The 19,114-nt window shown below is 42.8% G+C and overlaps 1 long non-coding RNA gene across 4 annotated transcripts in view; it reads right to left on the bottom strand.

Annotated features, from left to right (window-relative positions):
• Window positions 1-2,784, bottom strand: part of LOC149456660 (uncharacterized) — a 140,842-nt gene extending 138,058 nt beyond the window's left edge. For 2 of the 4 annotated variants that reach the window (XR_016313831.1, XR_016313832.1), the window contains exons 1-2: window positions 2,667-2,776; window positions 1,988-2,268 (exon numbers count right to left, since the gene is read on the bottom strand). This is a non-coding gene — a long non-coding RNA (uncharacterized LOC149456660). Of the gene's footprint in view, window positions 1-1,987; window positions 2,269-2,666 lie in introns of all 4 variants that reach the window. The other 2 variants (XR_016313829.1, XR_016313830.1) reach the window with 1 other exon arrangement.
• Window positions 2,785-19,114: the final 16,330 nt, after the last annotated feature.

Genomic DNA, 19,114 nt, shown 5'->3' with positions numbered 1-19,114 from the left:
ATTTTTCTATGGTTCATATAGATCATTGTTTACAGAATGTGAACATTTAAAAAGCTGTGTGCAGGCAGGCTATTTATTACAGAAGAGTATATTACGCAACTGGCCAGGGACCTTGCGGACATTGGATCATTGGAGAGGTGGTATGTATTATTTTAATTCTGCTTTAAGGACAAGTCTTCAGCTCTTTTAATCAAGGCTCCCTGTACTATGTCTGTGAGTGCCTCGTGCTTTTAGGCATCTGGAAACTTTTGGAAAATTTGCAAGGCTGTCACCTGGTTTTCTGTTCAAAAGTTTTACTAGGTGAATGTTCAGGTTTCACCTGATGCCAGATTTGGGCATATGATTCTTCAGGCAGCTCTTTCAAGTGCCCCAGTTTTCATCTGTTTATTTGTGGCCATGTTGGCTTTTTCTTTGCTGTGTTAATTTACCCCCTCAGTTGGACTGCTTTTGGACATACCAATTGTCTCAGACTTAATCTTTCGTCCATTAATGACCAATAAAGAAAACAAGATTTTTTTGTATATACCATAATGTTTGTTTCTTTGTGTTCATTTAGGGACTTGGGTCCTGCCCCTCTGTGTTTGTGACCTGCTCCTACATACTGCTTTTCTACAAAACAGAAGCATATTGGGAGTGGGGAGGTTCTATCTGGCTGGCCAACAGCACGGCAAGATTAAACCCTCACACTGGTACAGCTAAGTACTTGGACCACTGTCCTAAACTCTCACATAAATTCTATAGAGAACCACTAGCAGGCACATTATACCACATGTATCATGCATGCTTGTTGTTCAAGGAACTGATGTGATGTAATTTGTAGGGTCAGAAAATAATTTTGTTCACATGATGCCAAATGGGTTACAGTTGACTGGTGTTGTTGAAGGTTACATAGTTACATAGAAATTGAAAAAAAAAAAACATATTCATCAAGCTCAGCCAGAGTAATCTGCTGCCATAGCAGTTTTGATACACCTCAGGTGTAAAAGCCATTTTCTTGTGCTTGCAGAAAAGAATTACTCCAGCCTGTTCCTTTGTCCTACTTTACCAAGACTTAGAGGAACCAAATCATTAATTGCTGATGGCAGACACTTCCTAATGGCCTAATTTGGAATCTTCTAGCTAATAAATTCTTGGTTCCCCCAGCAGGAAATGAAATGTTTATGCAAAGATCATTCCATAATAAGCAGGCAGTGAGCGCACAGACGCAATTCAGATCTCTCAAAAAAGATGGAGGACCTGTCCAGACCAGATAGAAATAATTAAAGCAGGAAGGAGGTGACATTTCATGCATGTAAGAGCCGTAATTGCACTCAGAATATTTCATATGGGTGTATGGGGAGGAGAAGGATTTAGCCGAAGTAAAAACCCCTCAGGGAATGTTCCCAAGGACTTGTGTGAAATAATAGATTTCGAGATTCTGAATTTCATTTACTCCACTTCTTCAAATTCCAAAAAAGTTTAATACGGTGGGGAGGCTGATAAGTGTAATGTTGGCCTTGCTTCATTTCATAGGGCTGCAAATCCCAGGAGCCTTGCAATCAGTATGCCAAAAAAAAATCCTGCTTGGGCCTAACCACTGGGAGCTATTAGAGTGATAAAATGACGGCAGATGAAGAGCCAGCAGTCCATCTCATGGAGTCCAAGAAAGAGTATTAATAATTCAATTTCATCTCCCCGGAATATTTACCACTTAAAGGAAAACTGTAGCATAGTCTTAGTATGATTGAGTCACCATTGCAATGTAACTGAAAGTTTGCTGAGACGGTCACTTTTTTAATTGCCATTTCATATTTTGATTATTGTATTTCACAAACAGAATTATAAATACACCCTCTAGTGGTCAGCTGCATTTCAGAAAATGATCAGTCTCCCTTTTTAAAGTGTATTTCTACTTTTACAGCCTAATTGGGATAACACCTACTAGTTACATGTTCCCATTCACATAGCATAACTTAAAAAAAAAACACAAACAAAAATTGAAGCTTACCTTTTTTTTTATTCTAGACCTTCTAGCAAGGAAAAATCCTAGGTAGTTTCTGTGTTTATGGAGGTCTTGGCAGTTTCCATATTCAACCCTGCTTGTACTGTGCAAGTAGATCTTCATTATCAAATGCAATTAGATAGAAACACTGTCTGTCTTAACAAAGGGTTAAAGGTGTAGAGGCTTGGCTTTTTCCATTGTATGTTAATAAGGACAGAATTAGGACAGGTTCACTCTAACATTGTTCAAAAAACCTTTCAGTCAGCCATGGCTCCTCCTCCTGAGACCTAAAAGGTAAGAAATATTTTACATTTGTTTTATGTACTGTATGCCATGTGAATGGGAATATATGACAAACATATAGTGGGTTTTTTTACCAGGTCATATTTGACTGCCACTGTGGATCTCTCTTCTTGAAAAGTAGGCAGATTAGGAGCGCAGGTTTCACTCCTTTTTCTGATCCCATTGCTTGTGCCAGGCCAGGGACTCAAAAGGTATTAAACCTAGCTAGGCAGCTAGCATTTTCACATGATCAGCACATGCTCTCTTACTTTACAGTAAATCTGTCACAAGAGTGACGCAGTCGGACTTCTGAAAGTGGAGTTCCACCAGTTTTTTCAAGTTTACTTCATAATGTTCCTTATTGTAGTACATATATAGTTCAGTATTTTTAAGGTTTACATACCTTTTTTCTTTATTCAACCAGCACTTCCATAGTACCTTGCTACGGCGAGGTACGTCATCTTCGGTCACCCGTTGTTACGAATCAATGAGCATCCCCTGCTTGTAGCATCACGTTATTTCAAAACCGGAAATGACGTGATGCCAGGCGGAGACAAGCACCATTTTTAAATAGGGAAATCTTTCCCTTTTTTATGCCAACCTGTTCTAAACAGATTGCGCCACGCACTGTCCCTACTGTGCATGCACAAGATCGAGAGGTGAATGCTGGGATAGCCAGCAGCACCTAATCCAGGAAGTGCACAGTAGCGGGCTTCAGATGCCCACATCTATCATGGAACCTGCCTGCTTCCAAGATCCATGTAAGAAAATTTACAATATTTACATAACGAGCACGATTTAATCCTTGACAGTAGTGTCATATTTAACTGCAGGTTGTAATAATTACAGGGGAGCTGTTTATTAAAAAAAAAAAATCTATGGGGACTGGAAATTCGCTTTAAAGCGGAGCTCCACCCAAAAGGGGAATTTCCGCTTTAAAGACTGGTCCCCCGCTCCCCATTAAGGATTGGCACCTTTGGGGAGCGGGTACCCAAAACTGATAGGTACCCACTCCCACTTCCGCTGCAATCGCCTAGGCGATTGGAAGCAGAAGTTGTCCTCCTACCCTCCCTCCCTCTGGGACACATGACAGGTCCCAGAAGACTACTGGGCCATTCAGAAAGCGCAGCGCTACTCGCACATTTGCAGTGGGCACCCGGCTGTGAGGCCACAAGCTGTCACAGCCAGGTGCCTACACTGAGGATGCCGGTACCTGGAACACCAGACGGTCAGTGAAACAGGCTGCGGGGAGGACACCGCAGGATCGAGGGACAGGTGAGTGCTTGTTTTTTTAAAAGTCAGCAGCTACTGTTTTTGTAGCTGCTGACTTTTATTTTTTGAAAGTGTGAGTGGAACTCAGCTTTAAAAAAGGAAATACAAAATGATGCATGTGACTGTTCAGCCAGCAGGTGGAGAGCTTGGCTCCCTATCACATGTTTAACAGGGAACCCTTAAATGATTGGCTAAAAACCAGCCCACTGTTCACAGAGTTTAATAGCAAATACTAAAATAACACTGAAATAACATAACAAAGAGTCAGGGGAGTGACTTTTCTCTTTTCTGTCCACCTCCTGGCCTGCTCTGTCAGAATAGAGTCATATGGAGATTCAATTAGATAGAGACATTCACAAAGGAAGCAGCTTCCACTGCCTTCCACTGTACTGTCTCTTTACAGAATACAAACTGTTCTGTCCTGGCTTCACCACTGTATAAAATCTTCATCTAGAAGTCAAATTTTTTGTACACATGATCAAAAAGGTATGAAACTTCTAATTATAAACATACAAAAAATATACAAATATCCTTTTTATTTTCTGTTTAATCAACAGTATAGGTAAAATACCTGCTAATGCAGACACTTAAAAGGTACCTGTGTGAATCTTCACATCTCTTCATAATCGGAAGCCCTTAAACTTCATTGTCTCATTTATATGTACATTTAGCCCGGGAGCACACCAATGCGGTGCAGGAAACACTGCAAATCCTGTGCATTTCCCACACTGCATTGCGTTCATTCGATCTGGTGTGGATGTCAATGATAAATTAATGACACCCCAAAACAGATTAGAAAACGCAATGAAATTGCCAGAAATCACATTGCATGGGTGAGAATGCCCATGCGATGCAATTCAGGTGCAGATTTAAAAAAGGGTCCTGCACCTTTCTGGTGCAGATGCAATGCAATTTGAGCAACACAAAATGTATAGCTCAAATCGCACCACACAGACATTTACATGTAATTCGCACATAGATGCGGTGCGATTGCTGTGGGAATTACATGTGGTGTCCCGCACCGCATAGTGCGTACCCAGGCTTAGTACTTTAGGAGCCAAATTGGGATGACACCTACTTTATATTTCTTACATGTTCCCATAACTTTTAAAAGAATATTGAAAATGCTGCTGAAAAGATTGGCCATACATGAGTCATTTCCTTCCTACTTCCTGGATCATGGAATCCCTCCCACTGCGCTATTGTATTCTAACAGCAGGGAGACTTTCTCTCTGTCAAAATACACTAAGTACAGTGCCATCATCCATATACAGAAAGCGAAGGCACAATTTGAATTATTTTTAGGTATGCTAAGTGAATGAGAACACAACAATGTGGGGGGTTTCTAAATTTGACTGCAAAGATGGAAGTACATTTTAAAACAAAACTTTGCGAATTAGACAAAATCTATCCTTGGCCCCCCTCCCTGAACTGCGAAGGTTAAAATGCTTGTTTTATCAAGAAATGCAGGGATAAGGTGTAATGCTTACCTTATTCTTGGCTTTTTCAGGCTTCCTACATCCATGTGACCAGTCCACCACTATCACCCCTCTAGGGCGGTCTCAGCTGCGGTCACATGCTCTCCTACACAATGTACAATACACAGTTACTACCTCTGCACTATACATGATGACAGCGAGGAGCTGCCTACAGCAGGGGTATTGAATTAAAATTCATTGAGATCCAACCAGTAAAATGTTCTTCCAACAGAGGTCCGAACCACATTTTTTTTTCAGCCATGTCCTACTGTATATCACAATCCCTATACTTCAGTGTCTTCAGTATCCCCCTACATGTCACAGTCCCCCACTTCACATCAGTTTCACCTTCACAGTAGTGTTCTCAGGCCCCTTGCACATCACACCCACCCCTTTGCAGTAGTGTACTGAACCCCCTTCACATCACACACTTCCCTTATTTTCAGCAGTCCTCAACCCCCCCTTCAGATCATCACCCCCAACCCACACTACTGTCCTCTGCCCCCTTCACATCTGTCCCCCACAGTACTGTCCTCTGCCCCTTCACATCATCCCTTGTAGAGCTGTGCCCCCTTGACATCCCTCCACAGCACTGCCCCCCCATTACATCTCCCTCCCCAAAGCACTGTCCTCCCCCACATCTCTCCCAACAGCACTGCCCAATCCCCTCACATCACAAATCCCCCCAAAAGTAATGTTCTCTGACCTTTTCACATCAATCCCCCCCCCCCCACACACACACACACGCACACACACACACACAGCACTGCCCCCTTCACACACACACACACCGCCAGTAGTATACTCACCCCCCACTTCACATCCCTACCCCATAGTACTGTCCTCTGCCCCTTCACATCCCCCCACCACAACACTACCCCCCCTTTACATCTCCCCATCCACAGCATTGCCCCCCCTGTCAGCAAAGTGGACAGTGGGAGACAGAACATTTCTGGAGTGAGTGTGGATTAACAGCACAATATTGAACAGAGCGCGTGAGCGGGGGCTGTCATAACATTTCTGGGTCGGATTCGGGAAGTACAGCACAGCATTAAATAGAGTGCTGGGTTAACTTTTTGTATTAACCAGCAGTTGATTTGCTGCTAGGACCGCCCTGCTTCCAATCAGCCGCTGGTTGACCTAAAAAGTTAACCCCAGCAGCTCCCTCGCTCTATTCAACTCTGTGCTGTGCTTCCCACATCCAACCCAGAAATGTTATCACAGCTCCCGCTCACGTGCTCTGTTCAATACTGTGCTGTTATTCCACACTTGTTCTGTCTCCTGCTGTCCATTCTGTTGTTATAACAGTGGCAGAGGATGGGGCTAAAAAAGTGGCTCCTAAATGGCGTGACCGGGTCCAGATGAGACAGTGGCAAAGTCTGCATCCGGACCGCGGTCCACCATTTAGTGATGCCTGGCCTACAGCCTTACCAAAGCCTAAAGAGAATAGCCCTGCAAGGATATACATATTTTTTCTAATCGCCAGAGTTCAGCTTTTAAGTGGTAGTAAACTCTTCTTGAATAATTTTACCTACAGGTAAGCTTATAATAAAGTTTACCTGCAGGTAAAATTATTATCTCCTAAATGCGAACCATTTAGGAGATATTAGCCCTTTTTGATATTTGCCGCATACGCATACCCGTGCCGTTCCTTCAGAACACTGTGCCATGGCCCGGGACTCCATCGCACATGCGTGGGAGTGACGTCATCGCGGTTCAGTCATCCAGCTGGCCAGAGCTCGCGAATACAGAAGGAAGACTGGTAAAGATGGAAGTCCTGGGGAGCCAAGACAGCGCTCCGCTGGAGGGCTTTGTTTCAAGGTAAATCCTTTATAATTACTTAATCTCAGTGTAAACAGTAAAGGAAAATGTGAATAAGACCGAAGATAATTTCAGTATATATATTATCATGTTTGGGATAGCATGTTTAAATTTACATTTTTTATTTTAAGTTTAGCACTGTGAAGTGTGTGCGCCACTTTTTCACATTATCACTGTGGGTTTTATATTAAGTCCTTTATAATGTGCTAGTATGCAATGCATACTAGCATATAATACCTTTACCGTGACATATGACAGTCAAGTGAAACATGACAACCTTTACTATTGGTTACCCATCACCTTACCTGGTTACTTTTAGAACTTCATGAAATATTGGGCATCAGATGGGCAATCCCTGCAATATACAGGCAAACAATATACAATCATTACCACACACGAGAAACTGTTACAATACCCAAATGATCAGTGACAATAACTGGGGCCCGATCTGTCTTTACATACCCCCCCCCCCTTCCCTTACCTTTACTCTGTGCCTCTGGTTCAGTTGAAGACTGAATTTTGTATCTTCCTCTGCTCCTCTGGCCACACATGTTCTCACTGGCCATGAACACAGCCCACACTACCTTCCACCTGTCTTCTTCTCTACAGTGTCAACCAGTTCCTCCTGTCAATCCTGTTCTGATTATCTTTATTCTCTGGCAAATCTCCAATGAGTGTCCATCAGAGTGAGGGGGCCAACTTTCCAAACCAAAACTGAGATATGTATAGAGTTCCTAGGTTGCTGGTTAAATAGATCATCTATAGATGCTATAGGTGCCTTTCATTTCTCCATACTATCAAGTTAAAGGTGTGGCAGGCATTTTTAAGAAATCAGATTATAGCCATGATCATGGCATTCACTGTTCAGACCAAGCAACACCGTTCCAGACACCGAGGCTCTCATCCATTGTGGAAATGTCTGGTGCTGGAAAAGGAGACTGTCTATGCTCCTGATAACAAGAAAATAATGGACTGCAGATCGCGCACTGGTTATGTCACTACTTCATATAGGTTGTATTCAACCACACACAGCGTATAGTGTCCGTGCCTGACGCCCTTCACGCCAATGGACATGATCATAGAGATACATTTATAATCATGGCATAATTAACACAAATTAGTGAAATACTGGAAAAATGCATTTGTCATTAGCTAAAAAGGTGAAAAGATGAGAAATGAGAAAAAAGAATTTCCTAATTTCCAATATTCCACACTGTTCAAAGGATCCTTTTGCCATAGACCCAGTTCTTCGACAATGACAGCTTCTAAAGAAGAAATCCATACCAAGGTGAAAAGCAGCAATAAATATTTACAGTGCTACATGATGGGGGAGTGATTTACGTCCTCGGCGATTATCTATGTTTGTTGTGGGTTGTTAACAGATTTGAGTCAGCGATCACCTTAATTTTTCATGTTCGTGTTTGCCAACTACAGCGCCACAAATCATAACCTTTCCCGAAGAAAGAGAGGGAAGAGAGGGCAATTAACACATTTGAGTCTCTCCACATGAAATATTGCAAGTATTTATCCCAAACAATTTGGAAATGATTATTTGTTTGTCACTGCAATTGCTCTGGAGATGGAGGAAGATTTCATTAACTGTAACCTGTGGAAAGCGCCTGATGCCTTGGCAGGTCTTATGAAGTCTCAGGCTACAGCTAAATTCAGAAAAATAGGACAGCTGCAAGCTGATTGCGTGGATTCATCCAATGGTTCCCTGACGATTTTCCACCCGACAGGTAAGGAATTATAACACTGGCCTGTGCCGATACCTACACTCACCGGTCTCATTATTAGATACACCTTGCTAGTATCAGGTTGGACCCCCTTTTGCCTTCAGAACTGCCTTAATTTTTTGTGGCATAGATTCAAATAGGTGTTGGAAACATCCCTCAGAGATTTTGGTCCATATTGACATGAGTTACTGTTGCCTTTCTATCATCTCAAACCAATCTGCCCATTCTCTTCTGACCTTTGACATCAACAAGGCATTTTCATCCACACAACTGCCCCTCACTGGATATTTTCTCTTTTCTGGACCATTCTCTGTAAACGCTAGAGATGGTTGTACGTGAAAATCCCAGTAGATCAGCAGTTCATGAAGTACTCAGACCATCACGTCTGGCACCAACAGCCATGCCACATTCAAAGTCCCTTAAGTCCCTTATCTTCCTCATTCTGATGCTCAGTTTGAACTTCAGCAAGCCGTCTTCACCACATCTAGATGCCTAAATACATTGAGTTGCTGTCATGTGATTGGCTGATTAGCAATTTGTGTTACCAAGCAATTGAACAGATGTACCTAATAAAGTGGCTAGTGAGTGTATATTTTTAAAGAGAACTTACAGTGTATGGCTTCCCCCATAATAAACCAATACCTAATTGGTAGGTGTTTAATGTATTTTTTTGTATCAGACTTCATTTACAAAATAATGGTGGATACAAGAAAAAGCAAGCTGTCCTTTGAAATTGGGTAGGAGACTGTCTAATATCAAAGGACACTTCATTTTATTTCATGTACTTATGTAGTGCTGCCAATTTACGCAGTGCTTTACATAGATATATTATACATCACATCAGTCCCTAGTCCTCAAGGGGTGTACAATCTAAGGTCCCTAACTCACATTCATACATACACATTCTAGGGTCAATTTAGACAGGAGCCAATTAACCTACCAGAATGTCTTTTGGAGTGTGGGAGGAAACCAGAGTACCTGGAGGAAACCCATGCAGGCACAGGTACAGCATTCAAACCTAGGTGGTGCCATGGCTGGGATTTGAACCAACAACCCTAGTACTGCCAGGCAGAAGTGCTAACAATTTAGCTATTGTGCTGCCCATTTTATTATTTTTTATTCCTCTGCAAGTTTGAAAAATTCACAATTAAGCAGAATTTACACATTTTAAAAAACAGAGAAAAGCAAAGAGCGTCATTGCTAGCCTCCCCTTTTGGAATTGCTTGATTGTCACGCTATACCACTGACTTCAGTAGCTATTCAGTCACTGACCCAGAAAAAGTATAGGAGTTCTGAATTCTCTTTGACTGTCCTGATCTACAAACTCTCTCCAAAAGCATATTTCTAAGACATAATTTCTAATACATAAGTCAATACCCAAACATTAAATTGGGAGAAAAATCCATTAGGGGAAGCTGCATCAGAAATGTATAAACTGTATAGGTATGATTACACTCTTAACCCAAAACAAACGTAACCTACCAAGTAAGGGAAATAAGAAATGTGCAGTTTTTGCAGTGGGGCAGTCATACAGGTGAAACTCGAAAAATTAGAATATCATGCAAAAGTTCATTTATTTCAGTAATGCAACTTAAAAGGCAAAACTAATATATGAGATAGACTCATTACATGCAAAGCAAGATAGTTCAATCTGTGATTTGTCATAATTGTGATGATTATGGCTTACAGCTCATGAAAACCCCAAATCCACAATCTCAGAAAATTAGAATATTACATGTAATCAATAAAACAAGGATTGTACATAGAACCATATCGGACCTCTGAAAAGTATAAGCATGCATATGTACTCAGTACTTGGTTTGGGTCCCTTTTGCAGCAATTACTGCCTCAATGCGGCGTGGCATGGAAGCTATCAGCCTGTGGCACTGCTGAGGTGTTATGGAAGACCAGGATGCTTCAATAGCGGCCTTCAGCTCTTCTGCATTGTTCGGTCTTATGTCTCTCATCTTTCTCTTGGCAATGCCCCATAGATTCTGTATGGGGTTCAGGTCAGGCGAGTTTGCTGGCCAATCAAGCACAGTAATCCCACGGTCATTGAACCAGGTTTTGGTGCTTTTGGCAGTGTGGGCAGATGCCAAGTCCTGCTGGAAAATGAAGTCGGCATCCCCATAAAGCTCGTCTGCGGAAGGAAGCATGAAGTGCTCCACAATCTCCTGGTAGATGGCTGCGTTGACCCTGGACTTAATGAAGCACAGTGGACCAACACCAGCAGATGATATGGCTCCCCAAATTAACATAGACTGTGGAAACTTCACACTGGACTTCAGGCATCTTGCAGTGTGTGCCTCTCCATTCTTCCTCCATACTCTGGGTCCTTGGTTTCCAAATGAAATGCAGAAGTTGCTCTCATCAGAAAAGGGGACTTTGGACCACTGAGCAACAGACCAGGTCTGTTTTTCTTTAGCCCAGGTAAGACGCTTCTGATGTTGTTTGTTGTTCAGGAGTGACTTGACAAGAGGAATACAACATTTGAAGCCCATGTCCAGGATCCGTCTCTGTGTGGTGGCTCTTGATGCACTGACTCCAGCCTCAGTCCACTCCTTGTGAAAGTCCCCAACACTTTTGAATGGCCTTTTCCTGACAATCCTCTCCAGGCTGTGGTCATCCCTGCTGCTTGTGCACCTTTTTCTTCCAAACTTTTCCCTTTCACATAACATTCTATTAATGTGCTTTGATACAGCACTTTGGGAACATCCAACTTCTTTTGCAATTACCTTTTGAGGCTTTCCCTCCTTATGGAGGGTGTCAATGATGGTTTTCTGCACAACTGTCAGGTCAGCAGTCTTTCCCATGATTGTGATTCCTACTGAACCAGACTGAGAGACCATTTAAAGGCTCAGGAACCCTTTGCAAGTGTTATGGCTTAATTATCTGATTAGAGTGGGACACTTTGAGCCTAGAATATTGCACCTTTTCACAATATTCTAATTTTCTGAGATTGTGGATTTGGGGTTTTCATGAGCTGTAAGCCATAATCATCACACTTATGACAAATCACAGCTTGAACTATCTTGCTTTGCATGTAATGAGTCTATCTCATATATTAGTTTCACCTTTTAAGTTGCATTACTGAAATAAATGAACTTTTGCACGATATTCTAATTTTTTGAGTTTCACCTGTATATAGCATTTGGTAGCATATTTGCTACACTGCATGCTTGATGTATTGTAATGCTGTAATTGTGCTATGCTCTAACTATGATAGTTTGTTGTTAAAGCACAACACCCAATAAAAATGAACATCCTATAGGTAGGTGCAGTCTTCTTTCTCCACTGCAGGTGGTACTCAACCACAGTGGTATTGCAGGCGAAAAGGAAGTCAGGAGGAATCTGTTCCTCTTTGGTTTCCTGGGTCACTAAAGAAGTGATCCGGTTGGATGCTGCCACCACATGTGACTCTGGTGGCCATCTTGGGTCAGGAAGAGTCTATTTAAGACCCTGGCTCCTGGGCTTGGCGAACATTTTGCGAGTGGACAGGGCAGAGACAAGTTATCCAACTGTCAGGGAGAGTGTATAGCGGTAGGAAAAGGTTCTGGACAAGTCAGGACAGGCTAGGGACACACTATCCTTTCCAGGAATCCTCATAACTGGGCATAGACCGGCCAAGCTGCATTCTACCCTCAAAGACAGATGCTGTCAGCACAACAGGACCTGCTCTGCAATATTGTTCCTAACTGTGAGTGCTCCCAGTTGGGTGTCTTCCCGCTGGGCTGTTTGTATCCCTGGACTGTGACTTCAATATAAGTTCTGTTATTTGTAACTAGACTCTGTGTGTTTACTGCTGTCACACCACACTGCACCCACCCACATGCTTATGAAAAGGTGAAATAAATAAAAATAACAACTTTTGCTGCAATATTTAATTAAAGTGGAAAAAACTGTATCTGAGCACCACAAACTAAAAAAGCAAATAATTCATTTTTAATATTTAAAACAAATGTACCTATCCATCCATGTCTCCATGCTTTATTTTGCTGAGAAAACACTTTGAAAGACAGCTCCCTAGCATTTCTAGCCAAGGCCACCTTGAGTAAGGGCAGATGATTCATGTAGTATTTACTTGCTGAAATCCATCTGCCCTTAACTCAGGCATGAAGGTCAGAGGGTGAAAGCCCCTCCTCATTTTTCCAGATAAAAGAAACAAAATGCTCATGAAGACTCCTGGGATGTATGACATAATTTTGGCCTAGGCCATAAATCAGGAAGCAAGAAAAAGAGAGGAAGGCTCCTTTAAGTGCAGTATTGACAATTTATTCAGTAAACAATGGAAAATTTGCACTTACAAGATAAACAGTTAAAAAGACTCATCGTGTGGTAATTAGATCCAGGTGGGACATCCAGCCGTCCAGCAGCAGGTCTGAAGAAGGAGCCTATTGAGCATGCTCCGAAATGCATTACCGCCCCCTTCACCTGCTACTTCTGACTCTGCTCTCCAAGCTTCATTTTTGATGCACAGGCAGATCCTGGACTCTACTTCCTGATCCTATAGGCATAGTTTGCTGCTGGATGGCTGGATGTCCCACCTGGATCTAATTACCACACGATGAGTCTTTTTAACTGTTTATCTTGTAAGTGCAAATTTTCCATTGTTTACTGAATAAATTGTCAATACTGCACTTAGAGGCGCCTTCCTCTCTTTTTCTTGTTACTGCATTAGAGCCTTGCTTCCACTCTAAGAAAAGCTGCCTCAGTGTTACTGCTCCCATCCATCCATCCCTGATATCAATCTGGCACCTTTATCTTACAGCTACAGAGGTTGGGCTCCAACAAGCGTGCCCTATATAATATACATTTTCATAAATCAGGAAGCATCTGAACTAATGTAAAAAAAAAAAAAAGCTTAAAACAAGTAAATATAATTTACCTTTCTACCAATTTACTAATGCTAGCAGCATAAGGATTGTTAATGTTGGCGGAAAGACTTTGTTCTGCTTTAAAATCTAGAGCTCCCCACCTCAGTACTTCTTTTTTTCCCCTTGATGTCTACAGTCTGATGGCCGACATCATTCAACCCCTGTTTTTCAGGTCAGGCTGTCATTGACCCTCCTCATCCTGTGACTGGTCAGTGAAAGGAGAAGCAGAATATAGATGAGCTCATCCTTCTGTCACTCTGCTCTCTCCTTCTATTAGCACATCTCCTCTCAACACATAATCTGATTGTCTCCTCTTCCCTTTCAAACTCAAGGCCTGCTGTATAGGGACTGCAAGAAATCACATTCAGGTACCCACACTGCTTGCATTTAAAAAATACTTTTAATGGTGTATTGATGATTACAGAGCCACATTAATTTGTGTTTTTTATAACTGCCTGGAGTTCATCTTTAAAACCAAAATGTATAACTGTACAAGAAGATGTCCCATCTATATGTTATTCTGAAAATAATAAGAATCAATAAAAGTGAGATGTATAAACTGCCCAGTAAAATCCTCAGTAGCAGTTTCTGCCTGTGCTGGAGAAGCAGCAACCTCACTGAATGATTCTTTTTTATGACATTTTTATGGCTGTGCTGCTTCAGGCATTGCTCTGCAGCTGTAAAGAGTCTCAGCCATTGCAACATTAAAACAACGTATAAGCAATTTCAGCTGAAGATCAGTAAAAAATAAATAAAAAAAAACAATGTGCGTTACGGTACAAAAAATAGAGCAGAAGCGATTTTTCCTGCACTGTTGGTCTATTCAAAATGCATTTAACATGCGTTGCAGCACGTTACTGCAATGTCGGTGTGAACAGGCCCTAATAGTATCAAAATATTTATTGAGTCAGAGTTAGGTCTCTTGAGTACAAGCAAAAAAAATGCTGTGTTTGTAGCCGTGCAGATTTTTTTTTATGGATCTGAACACAGGTGCATTGTTGTCTATAGGACAATACACACAGCTAATGAGTATGATTCATAATGCTTTGATGTGTTCAGAGCCATAAAAAAGTAAAAGTAAATGTCATATGCATGTATACAAAAGTAAATACCAATGTAAGCGTGTAAATTGAAACATTGGCAGCTAGACAAGGAAGAAGAATCTTACATGTGTATATGATCTTGCGCCTGTATGCCTGTACACACAAGGTCTATACGGAACATCACTTGCATTTTTTTACTCAAGACATTTCTGCCAGCCTCTTTCAGCAAGATCCTATGGAAAAAGATCAGTAACTCCTTATTTACACAAGTACTGAGGCCAGTATTCCACAAATGAGCCATGTGTTTATGCGACTTGTGCTGCCAAGTGTAGGTGTAAGGGGATGCAGCAGCTGCACACTGCCTGCTTTTGGAGCTGTAAACCCGCACCTGCATGCCTGTACTGACCAGCGACTGTGTCTGTGCAGCCACTGCGCTCTATACACTTGCATGGGCTGCCTGCAGGCAGTACCTGGCGACATAAGCACACGGCTTGTTCACAGGTCCATTTGAACAAGGCCTTATTAAAATGTCTGTGTATTCTCCAGTGTCAGTTATTATAAGGCAGACTGAAGTTCCAATGAGTGTTTCCTAAGGGGCTGGTTCATACTTCCTGCATTGTAAAACGCCATGTTTTACCATGCAGAGTGTTGGTACTGGTAGGCATTCTGGCAGGCCATGCCTTGCACTTTTCAAACGCAGAGCTCTGTTCACTTTTTTTTTAAATTTATATCTATGTACCACAACTATGCAACAGCCGCATGTATTCAGGTGCAGTTAGCTAGTCCACCACTAGGTGGCTCTGTTCCAGAACAGTGTCTGGTTACAGAATACTATGTCATCAGGTGATGTCATAGGCAGGGGTGGACTAACAACTCATGGGGCCCCTGGGCAATAGGGGATCATGGGGCCCCTGTGTCCTTGCCCACACTCAAAGCACAACCAAAAAAAGCCTATAAAAGGCACCAGGGGCATTTCATGGAGCCCCCTATTGACCCCGGGCAGTGCCCAAGTGCTCAAATGGTCAGTCCGCCCCTGGTCATAGGTGAGTCAGTACCTAGTTATAAGCCAGGTTGGGAGGGCTCCTAGAGCAGTTGGACCATGGAAGCCAAATTCCTAACAGCTATGCATATGCAGACAGCACATGGGGCCCTGGGCAGGTCTGGATAGACCTGTACCCAGAAGAGCTGACTGTAAACTTCCTGACCCTTATGGAGGTAGGGGCTAGAAGGGTCTCCAGGACAAGAGTTCCCTGAAGTGAGGCTATCCCCTTCAAGGGTCTCAGGAGAGGTGTAACTATAGAGGAGGCGGCTGCAGAGACCCTATTCCAGTGAGTACTAATGACCCTGGGTGGAGGGAAAGACAGGAAAGTTAGCTGACTTCAAGTGTTACTAAACCCAGGACCCTTCATTCATTTTCTCTGGTTTCCCACAGTACACAGGACATGGAAATGCAATTATTTTAGTAAATTTAAAATGCTAAAAACCTTTTCTCATCAGCATTATTTAGCAGTCTTGTTACTTCTATCAGTGTCTGGCCGTGCACTGATTAAAGCTTGTAGGAGGAGTTTTCATTCTGCTCTGTCCTATGAGGCTGCATAACCCCTGACCCTCTGGACAGTGCTGATTGGCCCTGTGACGATCACATGCACCCTCCCAAAGAGAAAAAAAGCAATTCACACTTAACTGAGCTTGTGCACATTGACTCCTAGAGCTCTGTACTATCAGCAGATGCATTGGGGATAGTAGAAGAAGGGGAGGATCAGAGAAGACAGGATCAAACAGCCTTTTTATACAATGCAGAGGATTAACCCCTTAGGTTCCACAGTGAGTATAACAAGCATGATTCACAGCATATACAGACTGATTTTACTGTTGTAGGTTTAATAACACTTTAAAGTACTGCTTGATGCTTTCATATGTGACTACTGCAGGCCATCCACTAAATGTGATTGACAATGTACTGGCAAGTGACCCCAGATAGTATGTTGATGTGATGTGACTGTCTGTTCCATTTTCCACATACCACCTGTAAAGTGCAGCAACCCTATTTTGTTGACCTTCCTTCCATTGGGGATATAAAGGTCAATAGCCAGGAATGGAAGAGGAGGAGGCCTCTGGCATGAAGTGGGCACAGATGGTGGAGGGTACAGTATTCTTGGCGCCAGCATCTAGCCAATCGCAAGCCCCCACTTACGTGCGATATGCATACGTCAGAGAGAAACAGAGCTGCAGGTGGAAAAATGAAGAGGTTGCAGATTTCCGTACCGCACCACAGCTCACCCAGAGGCTGCGATTAAGTGTGAACAGTGCGCCTAGACAAATAATTGTTTCCTGTGTGCCATTGCGGAGATCAGCATTTTTCTAATATGGAAGTACACAGGTCTCCACACAAATGTGACGAAAAGTGCCTCCATCTTCTCATTAGTCACCTGCATTGCAATGAACATCATTATTGAAAATGTTACATTGAAATGAGAACGGTTACATGCCAAACAAAAGCGCAATCTTCGCTCCAGGCTTTGATTGTTGTTTTTGAAGACGGTAATCTCCAACACACACAACATAACAATTTAACCGCGGAAACTGTTGCCATCCAATACAATCAGCGCAGTTGTGCTGCTGTTTCGCCTTTCAAATTTAACTACAGGGACTAAATACAGCAGGTACAGAGTGATTACAGCTGCTCCACTTTAAACAGCATTTCTGCGGTGTCTGTAATTGGAAACGCCATGGGAGGGGAGCATTACAGCCTCTCTGAAGTGGGGGGGGGACGTCAAGAGGAGCCGTCGTTTTTCCACAAGAATCAATAGTCGCTAGACAACGCGCCTTCAAAATTCTCTTCACACACGGATTAAAGACCCTGCCCTTTTCAAAAGCAGACTTGGAAGATGGCGTGATGTTTCGAGTGCCGCTCGAGTGTCTGCACAAAAAGATTTGTTTCATCTGCGCTGTGTGAAAACATAAAATGTCCCATCTATTACGGCAGTGAAAGGGCTGAAGAGCAGGCTGGGAATTATGGAAAGGCATGTCGGAGATTAAAAATACGGATTAGACAGATTTATTTTAGTATTCAATCGTTGCAGTTTTTCAGTGCTGAGCCAATTGTCATAAAGAATAGAGCACGTATTTATTACAAGTGGCTGAATGTCGGCTCATTTGCCTTTTCTAGATTTGACTGCATTTACCCCCTAGATTTTAATTAATTGTAGGGTGAATCTGCAGTGACTGCAGGAGGTTAATGCAATGACAGTAAATACATCAGGATAGACTCCTAATCTGCACTGTATCATATGTGTGGCAACTGCACTCTATGGAGACTGAGCAGAATCACACGCAGTAGGTCTCCATATGGAATCAATAATGAACATGAGACCCACTAACTGAGCATCATTTGAATGCCTTTTGAAGATTGTTTCTGTCTAACGATAAATACACTCAGGTCAGTTGGAGTTAGCACAACAAGAGGCAGAGGAGTTCCTCCTCTGAATCATGCAGCTGTAACCCCTGGTTCACATATATGCTTTTTGCGCTGGCACGACAGCCCATTCATTTGAATGGACTCCCATGCCCCTTGACACGTAGGGAAGAAGTCCCTGCACTTCTGAAAATGCAGCCCGCACGGGAACCTCAGTTCCCAGTACGGTTGCGTTTTCCAGTGCGGGTGGCGAGCCATTAGAATTAATGGCACCCGCCCGCGGGTCCACATTCCTCTGTGCAGGGGGTGCAGCTGCACGGATTTTCGTGCGGATCCACAGCGGCACCACCCGCACAGATGTGAACCTAGCCTAAATGTGTGTTGTCAGTAGACCTAATTAGCGGGTGATCAAATTACACAGGCTATTCACAGCATAGCAGTAAATGTGCATAAATGGTGAAGAACAGCTCTAAATATGTCAACTGTTGGTTTCAACAGCTGAATATGAATAATACAATATATTTGATATTTATTTTTTTAACAGGTATATTTGATATTTACCTGAAATGTACAATATATAATGTATAGATAAAACTGAAATATATGCACAAATACTATGCATTGCTTTAGTGGTTAAAGCGGAGCTCCACCCAAAAGGGGAAGTTCTGCTTTAAGCCTTTGTCCCCCGCTCCCCATTAAGGATTGGCACCTTTGGGGAGCAGGTACCTGAATTTGACAGGTACTCCCACTTCCGCTGCGATTGCCTAGGCGATCGGAAGCAGAAGTTGTCCTCCTACCCTCCCTCCCCAGAAGACTATGTGGCCATTCACAAAGCGCAGCACTTCTCGCGCATGTGCAGTGGGCACCAGGATGTGAAGCCGCAAGCTGTCACAGCCGGGTGTCCACACTGAAGATGCTGGCACCAGGGAGAGAAGACGGCCGGTGAAACCAGTGGTGGGGAGGACACCGCTGGACCGAGGGACAAGTAAGTGGCTGTATTTTAAAAGTCAGCAGCTACAGTTTTTGTAGCTGCTGCCTTTTTTTTTCCAGGTGGAACTCCGCTTTACATACGCATGTTCTTCTATAACTATGTACCCACTGAGTTCTTGAAATGGTTATCAGTGGGTGGAATGGGCAGTGCCAGGACAAGTACATCCAGTACCCAGGGTGAAAATAAACTTTGGGGATGAGGAGGGGTGGGACTAATAGAGG

The sequence above is a fragment of the Staurois parvus genome, unplaced genomic scaffold (assembly GCF_062004578.1).
Source record: "Staurois parvus isolate SC_StPar_1 unplaced genomic scaffold, SC_StPar_1.0 ptg000352l, whole genome shotgun sequence".
In the NCBI taxonomy this organism is placed as follows: Eukaryota; Metazoa; Chordata; class Amphibia; order Anura; family Ranidae; genus Staurois; species Staurois parvus.
Note: the sequence above shows the minus strand (reverse complement) of the source record. Positions and strands in the feature narration are given on the sequence as shown.